The sequence below is a fragment of the Myodes glareolus genome, chromosome 3 (genome assembly GCF_982192425.1).
Source record: "Myodes glareolus chromosome 3, mMyoGla1.1, whole genome shotgun sequence".
In the NCBI taxonomy this organism is placed as follows: domain Eukaryota; kingdom Metazoa; phylum Chordata; class Mammalia; order Rodentia; family Cricetidae; genus Myodes; species Myodes glareolus.
Genome location: NC_142028.1, coordinates 3,169,975 through 3,184,318, shown reverse-complemented (window position 1 = coordinate 3,184,318; position 14,344 = coordinate 3,169,975). Strand labels below are relative to the sequence as shown.

Genomic DNA, 14,344 nt, shown 5'->3' with positions numbered 1-14,344 from the left:
GTTTATTGTTCTGCTGGGGCTAGCTTTTATACCATGGCACCAAATGGGGAGGGGGCTGCGAAGGGACTGTCACCTGACCCAAGGAGGAACTCTTACCTGATCCCAGTAGGGGTCAAGGACTGATCACGTGCACTCCACCTTCACCTGTCCCCAGTAGGGACTGTCACCTGACCCCAGCAGGGATCAAGGAATAATCACGTGCACTCAAACTTCCTCATCCAACTCCAGGAGCAGAGGGAAGTTATGATTCTTTGCAGATAAGCACCTCAAATGGGGGCAGGGAAATATAACTCTGGGTAGCAATTCCCACAAAACAAAATTTTATATACAAGAGAGGAAACACAGTAAGCTGGGCATTGCGGCACTTGACTTTGATCCCAGCACTCCCAAGGCAGAGGCAACTTGATCTTCACTTTCAAGGCCAGGCCGGTCTACAGAGCAAGTTCCAGGACAGCCAGGCCTATACAGAGAAACCCTGTCATGAAAAACAAAATCAAAAAAACAACGGGGGTAGGGGAACAGGTGATGGTGGAAAGAGGAAGGGGCATACTAAAATTTTTGAGGGAAGTTTTGAAGTTAACCAGCTTTGTCAAATAGTTCAATAACAGGAAGCACAAAGATAGCATATTTTCGTGGGTGGTTAGGCACAGGCTGGCAGGGCTTGGGTCTAAGAAAAGCAAATTACGGAAGATATTTGCATAAAGTGTAAGGGCTAGCTCTGCTTGTTAAAGCAGACTAGGGTTATGCCAACCGCTAAATCTCACCAGCGCAGGCTAGGCTTCAAGTCTTTTATTTTTAAGTCTGGAAGAACTCACATATCTGTTAAATGCCATTTGGTTAGAAGATAAGCAAGGTAAGAACATTAATTTCATGACAGACTTTTGCTGTAAATTATGCTTAATGGTTTTTTCCTTTTAAATTACGTTACTGGCCACTTGATGACAGCTGTCAGGCCCATCCTTGACCCTGGTGCAGCAACTGATTCTGACTGACCAGGAATGGAAGCTCCTATTGTCTTCTGGGTTCTAAGTTTTGGGATTGTTACGAATATGGTTGCTGTTCTTGAAGAAACTCCTGGGAGCCAGCAATCATCATCCAACCATCACCTAAATTGAAGAACCAGTTTCTAAAGGGATCCTGAGACCACCCTTAGCACACTTTCCCATTTTAAAACTGCTGTGACAGCTCAGGGAGACTCTGAGCCAGCCACAGTGACCCAGAGGGAAGTTCAACTGTGATGCTCCACGGGGAGTTTGTTCCAGTCTGTGGAAGCACAACCACTGTCATGGCTGCTGTCACTTTCATGGCTTTTCTTCAGAAGGTTTCACTTTGGCCATGACAACTTAAGATGACTCACCTACATTCATGCCAAATAACCCTGCCTACAGACAAGTCTGAACTCTTTATAACAGTCTTTTAGTCTTGGTAGGTATACTCCTGGCCCATGAAGTCAAGACATGTGTATGACTGACTTACCTCAATCTTCAAGGAGCAGTCTGGGAGCCCTTCCTCGTACTTATTGCTGGCTTGGGTGTTACAGCCTAGGCTCCAGTAAACCTTATCTGAGTTTTTTATTGTCTACTTACGGTTTTAATAACAGACAGAGTGGATTAAGCTCTTAACAAGAACAGGGCTACTCTGGTGTTATGAATCCCAGGCACAGTCAACAGCAGCTAGAGGGAGGGCTGAAAAGTTCCAGAAAGCAGCCAGGAACAGAGACCTTGGAGAGTCTAGATAGAGGAGACAAAGGACTACAGAAATCCAAGTCTGCTGAGGAGCTGCAGGACCCAGATTCTAGAAAGCTCCAGAGCAGCACAGCAAGCCAAATCCTCAGTGAACTATCAACTTTACAGGTTAATTATTTCAAATACCAGAACCTGAAATCTTCATCTTCTCTACACCTGATCAGCTAGTTTGTAAAATGGCTTGAAAGGATGAGAGGGAGAGGGAGGGAGGGACAGAGAGAGAGAGAGAGAGAGAGAGAGAGAACAGTTTAATCATTTTGAGATGGTCACATCTGGCTAAACAAACATTTCTTCTTTTAGTAATTTGAAATAGTTGTGCTATTGTTTTATAGAAGAGATTAAATCTTTTTAGAAGAGATCACTGAATTGAATAAACATGTCTGGGAACCTGTAGATGTTCAGCAGTAAGAGAAAAGGGATAAGTATGAATTTTTTTAAAACAGGGTTTTACAGGATAGATTGACTATTCAACATTTCTTAGAGAATTACCACACCTGGTGTGGGAAAAAAAAACCCAAAAACGTTAAAACTAGAGAAAAGTTACAAGAGAAGTACAACATGCTCTGGTATCTTCACGGATGAGCAACAGTCAGAAACACTTTTATCACACTGTCTCCTGTGTTCTCTCCCTATTAAACTAGGTGTATGTATTATTGAGTATTCACTAGAGAAGACAGCTAGGACATGGAGCTAAGCCAATAGAAAGTCTTTATTAGTTCATCAGCAACTACATCCCAGTATAGTTCTGAGAGTTCCTCAGGGTGAGCTTTTAACAACAAAAACCATGTCCTGGGTGGACACACTTCAGTTAACAAGAACAGTTAGCCAGAAGCAGAACCACAAAAACAGAAAAGCAAGGTTAGCACATTCAGAGACTGTCCCATAGCTATGGACTTTGATGGATTGGGTCTTTGTTTTCATTTTTAGCAGGTGGTGCTGTCTGCACGCTGAGTTTTACAGCCTGAATGGCACCTCCACCATGGAGTCAGCTGTGCTAAGGTCTAGGGGTCTGCTAAGGTCTGGGGCCCTGCTACAGCACAGCCTGAATGGCACTTCCACCATGGAGTCAGTTGTGCTAAGGTCTAGGGGTCTCCTAAGGTCTGGGGCCCTGCTACAGCACAGCCTGAATGGCACCTCCACCATGGAGTCAGCTGTGCTAAGGTCTGGGGCCCTGCTACAGCACAGCCTGAATGGCACCTCCACCATGGAGTCAGCTGTGCTAAGGTCTAGGGGTCTGCTAAGGTCTGGGGCCCTGCTACAGCATCATGCCCCTAAATACACTCAAGCCTTCCCTCTAGTTCTGACCAGTATTTGTCTGGCACCCAAGGAGGCCAAAAGAAAGAACTGAATCTACTGGAGCTAGAGTTACAAATGGCTGTAAATCTCCATGTAGACATTTCAAAGCATGTAAGTGCTGGCCCATCAGATGTTCATTTATTTCCTCTGTCTGTCTGTCTGTCTGTCTTTTTTCCTTCCTTTCTTTTAATTACTAAAATAATAATAACAATAATAATAATTAATAATATGTTTTGAGGCCAGGATCTTTTTTTTTTAAGATTTATTTGCATGTGTCCTTGCAGACCAGTAGAGGGCACCAGACTTCATTACAGGTGGTTGTAAGTCTCCATGTGGTTATGGTTGATGGGAATTGAACTCAGGACCTCTAGAAGAGCAGTCACTGCTCTTAACCACTGAGCCGTCTCTTCAGCCCCAAGGCCAGGGTCTTACAGTATAGTTCTAGATGACCTGGAACTTGTTACATAGGCCCAGGTAACCTTGAACTCACAGAGATTCACCTGCCTCTGGCTTCCACATGCTGGAACGAAAAGCCTGTCTCATCATATCTTTCTCCCTCCATTCCTCTGTCTCTCCCTTCCTCACTCCTTCCCTCTATCCTCTTTATTTTCCCCTTTCTCCTTTTACTTTTTAAAGTTATATTTACTTTTTATCTTATGTATGTGATTGTTTTGCCTCCCTGTATCTGTGTGTACTATGCATATGCCTAGTCCCCTTATCAATCAGAAGTGCATGTTAGATTCCCTGAACTGGATGTGTGGGTGATTATGAACCACCATGTGGGTGCTTGGAAAAGAACCCAGGTCCTCTGCAAGAAAAGTGCTCTTAACTCTTTAGGTAGCTCTCTAGCCTCCTCTCCAGTCAAAAAACAAAAAACAAAAAACAAAAAAAAAAAAGAAAGAAAAGAAAAAAGAAAGAAAGAAAAAGGGGAGGGGATTAATGAAGAGGATCAGAATGACTTAAAATTTTTACTAAACTTATCTTGTTTACTTCCTGTATCAGCTAAAACTCCTCTCTTATCTCTAGAAAACAGGCATTAGTCTGCACCAGCTGAAAACCCCTTCCATATCTTTAGAAACAGACATTATCCAAATATAGCCATTCTAACCTTATTGTTTCTACATCAGTAAACTTGTCATTGCAAAGAAACTTCTGAGTATGCCCCTCAGTCAGGTAGAGTGAAAGTGTAGCTCATCGATGACAGAATAGATCAGAAATGACACTACTAGCCTAAAAATGCTGTAAAAGATATGGGCCAGAGCCCATCTCCTCACAGCATTAGCTCAAGTTTGGTCTGCTCCATAGTAAGACCGAGTTCTCCAACTCTCTGAATGATGTCTGGCTTCTCATTGGTCTCTTTCTACAAACGTCACACTTTCTAGTAAGCCTGACTGAGCCTCCTGAGGTAGTTAGTAAAGGTGGCATTCTGACCAGGAGGACAGAAATACAAAGATCTTTGGAGGATGAGGTATAGAGGTCATGTGCCCACGGCCATGTCAGAGGAGGAACAGATGCCAGTTGACTTCAGGGGATCAGTCCACCAGGAAACAAAACCATGATGGGTGGATCTTGAGTAGGCAAGGTTTGTGAGCGCCTTGGCCCCAGAATGCTTCTTGCTACTGCTTGTCTTTGCATGTTTACTGCTGTCATTTTTCTCTCTTATCTGGCATGGTGTGAATGGGCATGGGGAGATCCGAACTGCCCTTAATACAGAATGATCATCTATTGGAAATATCCCATTCTACTTGGGCATATTTACCTGTGGATTATTATGAAGATGATTTTCTCCTAAGCTGTTTAACTGAAGCAATGATTTTATATAATAGTATTCATTTAAGTAAGACTGATGATCGAGGGTTTTTAATAAATATAGTAAGGGATTATTTTAGGGGTTAGTTTAGTAGAAAAATTAACATCAGTAAAAGTAAGATAAAATGTTGCTTCTGCCTCTGACAAAGCAGAGGCTCCAGAGGATAAAAAATAAAGCAAGGAAGTGTCACACAGCTAGAACACTTGAGTTTCTATTGAAGAACTGTATAAACTAGCTTAAATTAGTGATTAAGAAAAGTCAGTTCAGTCCCAGTATCCCAGCTAGTTTAAATGTTTTTAATCTGAATGTTGGGAGATGTGTTCACAGGTTTCAGAGTTTATCATAGCTGAAACAAAGCTTTGAAAATGGCTTCATGTTAGACTAAGATGTTTTGATAATAGCTTTGAGGTGAAAAGACCAAGAAGACAATCTAAAGTCCACAAGGACACAAAGCTGAGTGATAGATTCATTAAGGTTAGGGAGCAAAAGCAAAGTGGCTCAATTATTGTTAGCTGTGTACCTTCCTTGCTAGAATTGGTTGGTGATCAAAGATGATGATTTATTCTTTGTACCCATTTATGCCCTCAATCTCCTGATATAAAAAACTGCTGATGAGGGGGTATGCACCCTGAGTATTTAAAGCACAGTTGACTGATTGTTTTTCATATATGAAAGTTTAGGTTTGTGATTCTTTTAAGAATCCTTATAAGATTACCTTTCAAGATAAGTAATAAAGTGATTGATTTTTTCTTTGTAACCATAATACACAAACTGCCAGTAAAGAACTGACTGAGAAAAAAAAACTATGCTCATACTCTGTTAATCTATAACAAGTCACTTAGATGTAAATGTATGTGGGTTCTTGGGATGACTTTGTTTTAATCATTTAAGGAAAATTTTTAAAAAACATGCTTTTTTTTGGCCTGTATTCATTATAATCATTCACTTGAAAAATAGAATGTGACCATACCTTTTGTATGGTAATAACCACGAATATTGTAATCACATTGTAATTTTTATATTGCCGGAAAGATTTTGTTGGGGGTATATAAGCCATAGAGGAAAAACAAAGAACAAAATACAAAAGAAGAATAAAGGAAAAGTCAGAAGGAAACCATCATGAGTGTGTTTATGTCTTTTTTCCTTACTCCCTCAGATAAAAATGTCTTAGTACACTTCCAACTCTGTGGATCCCCTTTGAGCCCTGTGCTGTGAGAGGCTGGTCTTCAATGTAGTGGTCATCATGTATCATTACTGCTGCAGTTTCTAGGTCCAAGCACGTCACAAGACTGTCCCAATACTCAAGAGACAGGTTGTTGTGTAGCTCACACCTATATTCCCAAGTCTCAGGGGACTAACTGGGAAGAGTTCAAGTCTAGTCTGGGCTACACAGTAAATTCCAGACCACCCAGCGATATAGAGTGAAACTCTTTGATATGGGATTCCCCTTTGTATGCTGTAAATATGTTTTATTACCATTGGTTAATAAAGAAGCTGCTTTGGCCTGTGGCAGGGCAGAATATAGACAGGTGGAAAAACCAATGTGAATGAAGGGAGAAAGAAGGCAGAGTCAGACAGACACCATGTAGCCACCCAAGGACCAAGAGGTAACAAACCATGAATCTTGTAGCAAAATATAAAATAATAGAAATGGGTTAATTTAAGATATAAGAGCTATCTAGAAATATGCTTTAGTCATTGGCCAAACAGTGTTGTAATAAATGTAGTTTTTGTCTGTGGCGGGCCGCAACCACATTCTCCATTGCTTCAAGGAACAAAGGTAGAGATTGACCTCTGTGACCTCAAGGTGTGGCGGTACACGCCTTTAGTCCTGATGCCTGGGAGGCAGAGGCAGATTGACCTCTGTGACCTCAAGGTGTGGTAGTACACGCCTTTGGTCCCAATGCCTGGGAGGCAGAGACAGGCAGATCTCTGTGAGTTCAAGGTGATGTAGCACACGCCTTTAATCCCAGCGCGTGTGCTTGGTAACTCTCTACCGCTGCGTCCCTGCCTACTTCCAAGGCATCATCTGGGATAATGGGCAGTGGACCAATCCAAGAGTGACACGTCAGAAGCGAGGACTGTTTCCTTTATAAGGGCTGGGTTCCCCTCATTCTGGGTCTCCGCTTTGGAAGCTGATGCTCTCCCTCTCAAGACGCATTAAAGCTTTACTGCAGAAGAATCCTAAGTGCCCCGCATCGTTCTTGCTGGCGAGGCCGAGCGCGGGACATTTGTCTGATTATTTGGGTCTGGGAGGCTAGGAAATGATAAAGCAGTCTCTGCTTACAACTCTGTCTCGAAACACCTTCATTTCCCAAAAGGTGAAAAATGTAAGAGGATAGATTCTATTTCAAGAGGATATACAAATAGTTGGTAGTCCTATTTAACATTCCCTAATTCTAACACATATATACCACCTGTCTTAGAAATATCATTTATAAAAGACTGCACTGGCTTAGGGTCCAATCTTTCTAGATCTCATATTATTTTAATTTCCCTTAATCTGAAATGGTTCCTTAGCTTTTCTTCCTTTCTTTTTTTTTTTTACATGACATTGAGCTCTGGTTATTTTTATTATTATTATTAATTATTATAACTATTATTATTATTACTACTACTATATTGCAGCATGTCTTTCAAGTTGGATTTGTCTCATATTTCCTTATCATTAGATTCAGATTGTGCTATATCAACTTGCTTTTATTTATATTTTAATTAAATTAAATTATTTATTTATTGAGACAGGGTTTCTCTGTATTGCCCTGGCTGTCCTGGAACTCACTCTGTAGATCAGGCTATCCTCAAACTCAGAGATACACCTGCCTCTGCTTCCTGATTTCTGAGATTAAAGACATGTGTCACCATTGCTTAGTTATTTTTATTTTTTAATTTACTGAATATATATCTATCTCTATATCTATCTATCTATCTATCTATCATCTATCTATTTGTGTGTGTGTTCACAAAACACAAGCATAGAGGCCAGAAGACAATGGGAGTTGGTTCTCTTCTTCTAACATGAAAACTGAATTCATATTTTCAGAATTATTGGCAAGCACTCTTACTTGATGAACCATTTTGCCAGTCCATGATTGCATACATCTTATATTTAAGAAATGGCAATACTACATTTCAATATGACATCTCTTAGAATTATTTCCTCTAGCTGCTTTTCTGGGGATAATTAATGAACAAAGAAAGAAACTTCTAGTGAGAATTTACATGAAAGCATTCTACATGAGACAAATCTATCAGCTGTATCTACAAGAGCTGGCTGAAAGACCTCTCTCTCTCTCTCTTTCTCTCTCTCTCTCTCTCCCTCTCTCTCTCTCTCTCTCTAGTGTGAAGTGTGTGCACATGTGCATGCACATGTGTGTGCGTACATGTGTGAAAGAGAGAGGGAGAATTGTTCATGCCACAGTGCATATGTGGAGATCAGAAGACGACTTGATGACTTGATGACTTCATTTTTCTCCTTCACATTTATTCTGAAAATCGAACTCAAGTCTCCAGACTTGCTTGACAGATATCTTTATAGGTGGCACTATCTTGCCATCCCCAAGATCTATCTCTTGATTGTGAGTTACTGATGTTGAGATGTTACAAAGTCGGTATATAGGGAGTGAAGATAGCTTGAACTATGAAAGTGAATTTAAGGCCAACATGAACCACAGAGCAATAGCATGTTTTTTAAATGCAAAATGACGCTGGGAAAGGTGGTTGACTTTTATAATCTTAGTGTTAGGGAGACTGAGGTAGTAGTACCACCATGCATTCTAAGTCAGTGTGTGTCTATGAGACCTGAGTTCTGAGGACCTGATAGAATGGGGTGGACTACATGCTGTAGACAATCTTACTTCAATTTCAGTGTACTTTTATGCACAAATGTAACAAAGAAAGCAATGATCCAAGGAAAGTTATTTGAATTCAGAAAAACATGATCAGAAAAACATGTCAGTAAATGTCAGTAAGCACATTCTAAACATTGACAGAGTAGCCCTTTTCCAGAATTTTCTCAAGACAGACCAGTCTAAACACAATTGCCTGGCACATACTATGAGTTATATCTGGAAAAGCATAAAAGCAAGGCAGGCGCCTATCCTGCGCTATCGTCTCGCCCGCAAGAACGACGCGGGACATTTAGGATCCTTTTGTAGAAAAGCTTTAATGTGTCTTGAGAGGGAGAGCATAAGCTTACATGGCGGAGACCCAGAATGAGGGGAACCCAGCCCTTATAAAGGAAACAGTCCTCGCTTCTGACGTGTCACTCTTGGATTGGTCCACTGCCCATTATCCCAGATGATGCCTCGGAAGTAGGCAGGGACGCAGCGGTAGAGAGTTACCAAGCATATGCGCTGAGATTAAAGGCGTGTGCTACAACACCTTGAATTCATAGAGATTTGCCTGTCTCTGCCTCCCAGGCATTGGGACCAAAGGCGTGTACTACCACACCTTGAGGTCACAGAGGTCAATCTGCCTCTGCCTCCCAGGCATCAGGACTAAAGGCGTGTACCACCACATCTTGAGGTCACAGAGGTCAATCTCTACCTTTGTCCCTTGAAGCAATGGAGAATGTGGTTGCGGCCCTCCACAGACGCCCATATCCAGATTCAGGGCACACTGACAAGATTATGTTCTATAGCTATGTTCTGATGTCCAACAAGAATAAACATGTCTTATAAATTGAATGTAAATGTTTAACACAGGAGGCACAAAATCACATCCAAGAACAATCTAAGGAACAAAACGCGCTTGAGGTAAAACACCCGCTTCCTTTTTTTTTTTTTTTTTGTGGAGCCTTCCTCACTGTTCCCCAAGCCATTGTTCATTATGTGCCCATTTTTTCAACTGTGTTCTGATAGGTCAGCCTGGATTACAAACTGAGACTATGTCTCAAAGGGGAAAAATATGGCTGGGAAGACGGCTCAGAGGGTAAAGGCACTTGCCACAAAATATGGCAACCTGTGTTTCAGTCCTGAAACCCACACAACACCAAGGCATATGTGAGCTTGCACTATGCACATACCTCACTCATATACACACACGTATTACACTGGATAGTTTTATGTCAATTTGACACAAGCTAACGTCATTCTAGAGAGGGAAACCTCAATTAAGAAAATATCTCTATAAGATCGGGCTGCAGGCAAACCTATAGGACATATTCTTAATTAGCAATTTATGGAGGAGGGTCCAGCTCACTGTGGGTAGTGCCATCCCTGGTCTGGGGGTCCTAGGTTTTGAAAGAAAGGAAGCTGAGTAAGCCATGGGGAGCAAGACAGTAAACAGCATGGACTCTTCATCAGCTCCTGTCTCTAGATTTCTGCCCTGTTAGAATTTCTGTCCTGACTGTAGCATGATTAATCAAAACCCAGAGACAGATATTGGGGTTCAACCTGAAGACCAGAAAAGCAAAGCAGTCAGCCACTGGCCCTTATCTTTACCTCAGTCCAAAAATGGCGATCCTGTCTCGAGGAGTCCTCAGAGTGAGGCTGTGCCTGAGAGCTGTCTCCTCCCACCTTATATTCCTCTTTAGTGCTGTGATTAAAGGTGTGCACCACAACCACCCAGTTTCTATGGCAAACTAGTGTGTCTACTGGGATTAAAGGTGTGTGTCACCACTGTCTGGTCTGTAAGGCTGACCAGTGAGGCTGTTTTACTCTGTGATCTTCAGGCAAGCTTTACTTATGAAAATACAAATGAAATATCCCTACACCTGACTTCCTTTGATGATGAACTGTATTGTAGAAGCATAGGTTGAATAAAACCTTTCCTCTCCAATTTGCTTTTGGTGGTGCTTTTGCTGTTTCATCACAGTGCTAGAAATTCTACGTAAGTCATGTGTACACTTTTATAAATAAATAAATGTTCATTAAAATAACAAAAGTAATCATCAGTTCTAATGCTGCCTGAGAACTAGGGTTATGAAGTATTTGATAAAACTGAAATTTCCAGTATAACAAACAAATATATTATCATCGTTATATCATCATTATTATTTTGAGATAGGGTTTCTCTATGTAGTGTTGTGCCCCTGTCATGAGTCCCCCAAAACAAGACCACCACAGAGCCAGTATCCGATGCAACCACACAGGGGTTTATTGGTTACAAGCTCGAGCTTGGAGCTTCCTCCAGCACTCCTGAGCAGTGGGTGGAGGTGAACAGCCCTGAGCCTTTGGGCTAAGGGGTTTTAAAAGGGAAAAATTGTAAGCAGGGTGTTGCATGCCTTGGGGTTTCTGGATTGGGTAAGGGTACGCGTTGGGTGGGGTCTAGGGGAACTTTTTATCAAGGTTAACAGAAAAACCACAAGGACATCTGGAGCAACGTAAAAACCCCAGATGTTGTTTGCCAAAATTTCTCCTTGGCTGGCCCGCTGGAGTGGGGTCGCCCTTACTGGGCTCTGGCAGTTTGTGGTCTTTCTTGGAACTGTTTGTGGTTTCTCCTAGAACTTGGTTCAGCTCCTCGTCACGTCCCAAAATGGAGTCATTTCTCAAAATGGAGTTAGTTCTGCTCCTTCTGTAGTCAGGCTACAGTGAAAGCAAAATTCAATGGAAAGTCAAGGAAAAAGATATGTAAAATACTGACCAGGGTGTAGAGGCTTTTGTTTGTCCACAAATGTTGCCATTTATTGATAAGAACAACTGAAATCCCTGTGCAGAAGGTGGAAGCACTTTACTGAGTCAAGGTTTGGGAAAAAGCATCCTATTGTGTTGCAAGGAGGCTGCTCGTTCATCCCAGCCACCCAGCTAGTTTAGCCCCGAAATAATCACACAGAAACTGTATCAATTAAATCACTGCTTGGCCCATTAGCTCTAACTTCTTATTGGCTAATTCTTTTTTTTGTTGTTGTTCTTAAAATAATTTTTTATTTTTTATTTTTTTTATTAAAATATAAAAGTTTCCATTTTCGCCCCTCCTCCCAACACCCTCCCACTCCCCCCACTCCCTCTCCTCTTCCCTCTCCATCCCTAAGAGCAGTCAGGGTTTCCTGCCCTGTGGGAAGTTCAAGTTCCTCCCCCCCCCTTCCAGGACCAGGAAGGTGAGTATCCAATCAGACTGGATCCCAAAAATCCAGTATATGCAGAGGAAACAAGTCCCAGAGTCATTGTCAATGGCTTTTCAGAAAGACTTCGGGCCAGCCACATTCAGAGAATCTGGTTGGATCAAGCGCTCCTTCAGTCCCAGTCCAACTGGCCTTGGTGAACTCTCATTAGGTCAGTCCCCTTGTATCAGTGGGTGATCGCTCCCCTTGTGGGTCTGAGTTTCTTTTTCATATTCTTCCTCCTTCTGTTCCTCCTTTGGACCTTGGGGGGCTCAGTCCGGTGCTGGCTAATTCTTATATATTAGTTTAACCCATTTCTATTAATCTATGTATCACCACGAGGTCGTGGCCTACCAGCATAGTCTCAGCACTTCTATCGCTGGCAGTGGGTCCATGGCTTCTCTCTGACTCTGCCCTTCTTTCTCCCAGCATTCAGTTCTGTCTTCTCCACCTACCTAAGTTCTGCCCTATCAACAGGCCCAAAGCAGTTTCTTTATTAACCAATGAAAGCAACACAAAGACAGAAGGACCTCCTATATCACTATTGTTTTATTATCCCAGATCTCTAAACAAAAAAAATTTAAACTATCTCTGGCATATATCTACTTTTTTTGAGACAGGGTTTCTCTGTGTGGCCTTGGTTGTCCTGGATCTCCCTCTATAGACCAGGCTGACCTTAAACTCACAGAGATTTGCCTGCCTCTGCCTCCAAAGTGCTAAGAGTAAAGGTGTGCACCATCACCGCCTGGTGTGGGAAGTCCTTCTGTCTGTGTGTTGTTTTTATTGGTTAATGAATAAAGCTGTTTTGGCCAGTGGTTTAGCAGAATAGGGCAAGGTGGGAGTTCCAAGCAGATAGAGGATAGAGAGAGCAGGCAGAATCAGAGAGAAGCCATGTAGCTACCACCGGAGACACCTCTGCTGGAGCCCATGAAATTTTGCTGATAGGCCCCGACATTGTGATGATGTACAGATTAATGGAGATGGGTCAGTTTAGGATATAAGAGCAAGCTAGAAATATGCTTAAGGTATTGACTAGACAGCATTGCAAATAATATAGTTTTTGTGTGATTATTTCAGGAGTCTGGGTGGCCGGAAAACAAATAAGCAGTCTTACCCAACAACCGCCTAGCTAATGTTTTGAGACAAGGTCTCACTATTTTACTCAGGCTGGATTTGAACTCTCAGTGCAGAGTAGGTTGATTTTGATCTCATAGAGATTCACCTGGCTGTCTGTGCTTACCAAGTGCTGAGATTAAAGGTGTGTGCCACCACACTCAGCAATATTCGTCTTTTGTTCCCTGAATCAATGGTTAAATATGACCCTTTAAGATCTTGAACTCTCTACATTCCCAATGTACTGGTGCATTCGGAGAGTCTTGGGGTGGGGTTTTTATAATAACAGAGGGAGTTTTAAGGTTCAAGTCCCCTGACTGACAGACTAACATTTGTCGAGGGGTGCCCTGGCAAAAAGGGCATGGGTATGAGACATCAATTCATTCTATTTACAATATTTGGAAAGTTAGGAATTTCCTTTGGATGATATGTTCCTGAGTGGAGCAAGGGTGGTCTCAGTTTGTGGTCTTTCTTGGAACCAGGTATTGCCTTAGGGTACACTGAGGCTCAGGCCTACCTTCCTGTTGGTCTATAGAGCCTGTCTTGGCAGGCCTGTACCAAGCTGCCCTGGGTCCTACAATTTAACTAGAAGAACCTTGAGGTTAAAGTGTTTGAACATTGGGTATTGACGCATTAAGCTCACTGAAAATAGCCTTGTGTATACCTTGGGGACATCCCCTTCATCAATTCCTAGGTACAATCCTTCACAACAAAGCCAGCATTTAAATTATTTAGGAACATCAGAGTGAAAAAATGTCATGAAGAGAGTTTACAAAGTCAGAGTCAATCACTGGAGATGTAAAACCTGACATAAAATGCCCACGGACGTATCTAGAGAGTTTATGCACACCAAGAAGAATGGAGTCCATTGTTTTCTGGAGTCTGTATTTTAAGATGTGAAGAGGAGGTTAAAAGTAGTCTCAAAAGAGAAACTTATACAGCTTTTCCTACAATTCCTACTATGGAAACTACCAAGTCCTACTAAAGTTATTGTTTGATTTTCTCTAACCAAGGAATACTGTTTTAGGGTCATTATTGCTGTGAAGAGACACCATGACCATGGCAACTCTTATAAAGAAAACATTTAATTGGGGTGGTTTACTTAAAGTTTCAGAGATCAGCCCGTCATCACCACAACAGGGAACATGGCGACATTCAGTTAGACATGGTGCTGGAGCTGAGAGTGCTACATCTTGCAGGCAACAGGAAGTCAACTGACTGTCACACAAAGGGAAACCTGAACAAGAGACCTCAAAGCCTGCTCCCACAGTGACATACTCTTTCCAGTAAGGCCACACCTCCTAATAGTGCCCTTCTGTTTGGGGGTCATTTTCTTCC

The 14,344-nt window shown here is 42.0% G+C and overlaps 1 long non-coding RNA gene across 1 annotated transcript in view; it reads left to right on the top strand.

Annotated features, from left to right (window-relative positions):
* Window positions 1-752: 752 nt before the first annotated feature.
* The window catches only part of LOC148122525 (uncharacterized), a 58,089-nt gene continuing 44,497 nt past the window's right edge, over window positions 753-14,344 (top strand). The window contains exon 1 of the long non-coding RNA XR_015737391.1: window positions 753-853. This is a non-coding gene — a long non-coding RNA (uncharacterized LOC148122525). The remainder of the gene's footprint in view (window positions 854-14,344) is intronic.